We start from the raw sequence: 5,203 nt of genomic DNA, 5'->3' as shown, positions 1-5,203 counted from the left end.
AGGCTGAGGTTGGGCCCCCCCTCGTCCCACAGCCGGAGCAGCTAGGCGGCGAGGTGCTCGCCTGGCCGTTGGCGGTACCGATCCGCCAACTGGGTCAGCTCCTTGGGGGAGAAGTCCCGGGTCTCTGTCTCGGAGTGACTAGGGGAAGGTCCGGCCGTCTCCCCCTCGTTCCCTTCCTCCCTGCGGTGAACCTGGGACCGCGTGGTGACGGGTCGGGCATGTTGGAGCTCGGGTGAGAATGGGGAAGGGTGGTTGTGGGACCTTGGTTCCTCGGGCACCCCCCCGCCGTCACTATCCAGCCAGATGTCCCCATCCCCCAGCCATGCATCCAGCTTGTCGCCACACTGGACTAAGGCTCGAATCTTTAACGGGTCCGGCTGCCAGCCAGACCGACGGGCTGCCCAGGCCTGCTGAAGTTTTATGGGGCGACAGGCAAGTCCAGTTCCCTGAACTTCAAGGTCATCGGCCCGGGCCTGGGCAGCCTGTGCTGCTTCCTTCAGCGTGCAACTACGCTGACTGAGGTCTTCAATTTCCCCGTCCTTCCAACCACACAAGTGCTGCAGGTGATCAGTAATTCTAACCTGGCGTCTCAGCAGGGACGCAAACAACCAGAAGGCACCCCTTTGACTCCCCTTGGCTTTGGGGAACCCTGATTCCTTCAGGAGGGAGACCACATGATGGCCCAGCTTCTCTCCACGGAGCTCTAACTGCTCAGACCAGTCCACTGGTTTTCCGTGGTCTGCCAGCATGCTGGCCAGACTCTCAAATCCCTCCCTTTCATCAGCCCACCCAGGGATCTTATCCTGGGTGCCTGCACTGGCTTTCTTCCCCTTATTCCAGAACATTATCCCCTGTGCTTGTGTCCAGCCAAAACCTATGATACCCTGCATCACAGTGCCAAATGTTGTGATGGAAAATAACTGGTTCTTTGAGTCTCAACAATAGAGGCCTGGACACACACAGTTTTAATAATAAGGAATTTATTTACAAGGGGAAGTCGGGTCAACACAAGCAACTACAATATTCTAACAAAAAACGCAGGGTTAACACGTGTGGGGAAGGTCGGGTCGGCTGTACGATACACAGAAAGCGGTGTGGGGACAGGGTACAGTTACACATACAAAAAACAAGGGAAAAGCACTACGACAACTATCCCCCTTGACCTTAGACAGCTGCAGCTCCCTTACCAGGACAAATGATAAACCTTCCCAAACGTAAATCAATGCACTTATCTGCGGTGAACCACATATACCTGTCTGGACACGCCCCCTACTGACTGCTCCTGTGGCTCCTCCCACAGACCCCTGTATAAAGGCGATCAAGGCCTGAGCCAGGCCTCTCGTCTCCAGGATGTAGTATGGTGGTCACTCACTGCTTGTTCCTTCTTCCAGTCAATAAAAGCCGATATCTCGCCTTCACGTCTCAGAGTGAGTTATTGATGGTGCATCATTATCTTCAATGAGGTGGTCTGTAAGAGAGAGCAAGCCAGGCACATGTCTCTGGGTGGCAGTGTGAAATGTCAGGAGGATGGTATGAGAATGCAGGGTGACTTGGACAGGTTAGGTGAGTGGGCAAATGTATGGCAGATGCAGTTTAATGTGAATAAATGTGAGTTTATCCACTTTGGTGGCAAGAACAGGAAGGCAGATTACTATCTTAATGGAGTCAAGTTAGGAAAAGGGGAAGTACAACGAGATCTAGGTGTTCTTGTACATCAGTCAATGAAAGCAAGCATGCAGGTACAGCAGGCAGTGAAGAAAGCTAATGGCATGCTGGCCTTTATAACAAGAGGAATTGAGTATAGGAGTAAAGAGGTCCTTCTGCAGCTCTATAGGGCCCTGGTGAGACCCCACCTGGAGTATTGTGCACAGTTTTGGCCTCCAAATTTGAGGAAGGACATTCTTGCTATTGAGGGAGTGCAGTGTAGGTTCACAAGGTTAATTCCCAGAATGGCAGGACTGTCATATGTTGAAAGATTGGAGTGACTGGGCTTGTATACACTGGAATTTAGAAGGATGAGGGGGGATCTGATTAAAACTTATAAGATTATTAAGGAATTGGACACGCTGGAGGCAGGAACATGTTACCGCTGATGGGTGAGTCCAGAACTAGAGGCCACAGTTTAAGAATAAGGGGTAGGCCATTTAGAACAGAGATGCGAAAAAACTTTTTCACCCAGAGAGTGGTGGATATGTGGAATGCTCTGCCCCAGAAGGCAGTGAAGGCCAAGTTTCTGGATGCATTCAAGAGAGAGTTAGATAGAGCTCTTATAGATAGTGGGGTCAAGGGATATGGGGAGAGGGCAGAAACGGGGTACTGATTGTGTATGATCAGCCATGATCACAGTGAATGGCGGTGCTGGCTAGAAGGGCCAAATGGCCTACTCCTGCACCTACTGTCTATTGTCTATTGTCACCTTTTATAGCATGGGGCTGGGCGAGATAATCCAATTAAGGTGACCAATAATTTAGGTGTGCATTGATTAGTTACGAATGACCAAATGTTGATTGGTGTGTGGTGTGTCCTCCGACCAGCCAGGTGGCAGTGCTTCTGTCACGTGGCCGGTATCTCTGGATACAATGACTTATCTACCTTCAGATCTTTCAGTTTCCCAAGAACCTTCTCTCTAGTTATGGCAACTTCACACACTTCATGCCCCCTGACACCTGGAACTTCCACCATACTGTTGGTGTCTTCCACAGTGAAGACTGATGCAAAATAATTATTCAGTTCAGCTACTGTTTCATTGTCCTCCATTACTACATTGCCAGCATCATTTTCCGGCAGTAGCTGAAGTTAAAAGCATAGTCTGCACCTCAGACCAAGAGATTGCAGATATAAGATCCAAACTTTAAAGTTATAGGGTTGTGTAAATCAGATTGCATCAAACTAGCAATGTAGGCTAAGATATTTCCAAAATTGAGTCTTAAATGCAAGCTGGCAGACTAGATGCATGTTGTCATTTACCATATAAAAACATGGTAACAGATACAGGCAATCAATAGTTTTTTGTGTATTGATCATATTTCTGTACACAGAGACAGCTCTGACAACATTAATTATGGGTGTCTGGCTCTCTATCATCACAAGGATTTAGAATACCTGTGTTAGTTTGTTCTCCCAGGGGTGTTTGGAGCTTCAGAGGAGTCTTATCAATTACAATGTATCTTCAAGGAACCATTTGTCAACCCAAATTATAGAAGTAAACAATGGCATTGAAATTGTTTTAAATCACCTGCTGCTGTCTTTTCATCTTAAGGGTAATAAAAACTGAGTTGGGGAATTTCTACTGAGAGTGTCTCCAGGATGACGCCTGCTTGTTGCGCAGAACCGAGACCTCAGTGTCTCTCTGGTGACTTTCATCAGTCACAACATGGCACATGACAGCTGCACAATTACAGAAAGAACATGCAGTGAAATTATAAAAGAAGCAGGGGAAGAAGAGGTGAGGGAAGGTAGATAATAAATAATTAGGAATAATTGAAGTGGTTCAGTAGAGATTTTTAAGCAGCCCAGATATCCTCATAGAGGAATTATGAAAATCTGAATGAGCTATAATCTAAGACATTAGAGCAGATAATCAAATATTATGGCAGGGAGTTAGTCTTAAAGAGCAGGATAGAGATGTTGAGTTTTAGGGAGGGGGAACTGGGTGGAATCATTTTGACCTGAGGGACATGGATATCTAAACGATTGTAAAATCAGATTACAGAGACATTGGAATGGGAAGGGCTTGAAATGGGACTTCAAAAGGGGTTTTCATACAAAGATGAGAATATTAAAACTCAGCCAGTTTCAGATCCTGATTTCATGCAAATGAACAGATGCAAATGGTTTTGTTGTGAGCTAGAATGTGGATGCAGAGTTCTGGATGAACAATCATCTAGGCAGGGCAGAAGGCAGGAGCCAAGACAGCCAGGAATCACAAGTGATAAATCTAGAAATCAGGTTGAGTGATTCAGCAGAAGGGTCTGAAGCATTGTGGAGTCATGTGATATTATAGAGATGGAAGGTAAAGACCTTCAAATCAGCCACCACCATCCCTGTACCAAAGACCTCTACACCTTCAGAACTAAATGAATACCACTAAAACCAATCATCATGAAGTGCTTTGAATGGCTGATAATGCTACATATCAAAAACTCTATTGCTGCCACACTGGATGCTCACCAATATGTTTACCAACAGATCTGTTCTACAGCAGATGCATAGCATTCTTCATGCACCTAGTCCTGACACACTTAGAAAGCAAGTACACTTATGCCAGAATGTTGTTTCTGGATTTCACTTTTGTCCCACAAACATTGGTGAACAAGGTCATACTACTCGGTCTAAATGCACCACTGTGCAACTGGGTGCTGGGCTTCCTATCCAAAAGACCTCAGATAGTCAGACCCCATCCAACTCCATTATCCTCAACTCGGCTGCCCCCAGGGCTGTGCGCTGAGCCCACTGCTGAACACTCTGCTCACACATGACTGTACGGCCAAACACCGGAGTAATCACATTGTCAATTTCAGCGAAGATGTGACAGTGGTGGGGCTCATCACCAACAATGATAATATGGCCTAAAGAGAAGGATGGAAAAGCTCAGTACCTGATGCTAGGCAAATAACCTCTTTCTCAATGTCAACAAGACAAAGGAGATGGTTATCGACTTCAGCAGAGCTTGCGGCACTCATATACCTCCTTACATTGGTGACACAGCAGTGGAGCAGTTTCAAACTCCTGGGAGTACATGTCTCACACAACTTCTCATGGTCTCAGAATATGTTCCACACATTCAGGAAAACTCAACAATGCCTCCACTTTCTAAGGAGGCTGAAGAGAGCGGGATTATGCACATCCATGATCACGTCATTCTACAGATGCGTAGTAGAGGCATCCAAGCAAATAGTATCACTGCATGCTATGGAAGCTGCACTGTGGCAGAGAGAAAGACTCTACAGCGAGTCATCAAAACTGCCCAATGTATCTTCAGCACCAGCCCACCCACCATCAAGGACATGTGTACAGAAAGATGCCAGAAAAGAGCCAGTAACATCATGGAAAAGGGATGGCATAAGATTTCCCAATATTATATTCTAGAAGACCTACTTAGTTAGCTCTCTACTCGGACTTTGTCTTATAACTTAGTGTATGAGGGTTTGAAAGAAATACTGATATACATGAAATATGCATGGACCCTACTGTAATTTTGGCT

Source organism: Hypanus sabinus, chromosome 9, assembly GCF_030144855.1.
Source record: "Hypanus sabinus isolate sHypSab1 chromosome 9, sHypSab1.hap1, whole genome shotgun sequence".
Taxonomy (NCBI): domain Eukaryota; kingdom Metazoa; phylum Chordata; class Chondrichthyes; order Myliobatiformes; family Dasyatidae; genus Hypanus; species Hypanus sabinus.
The sequence above is the reverse complement of the archived record's forward strand: the minus strand, read 5'-3'. Positions refer to the sequence as shown.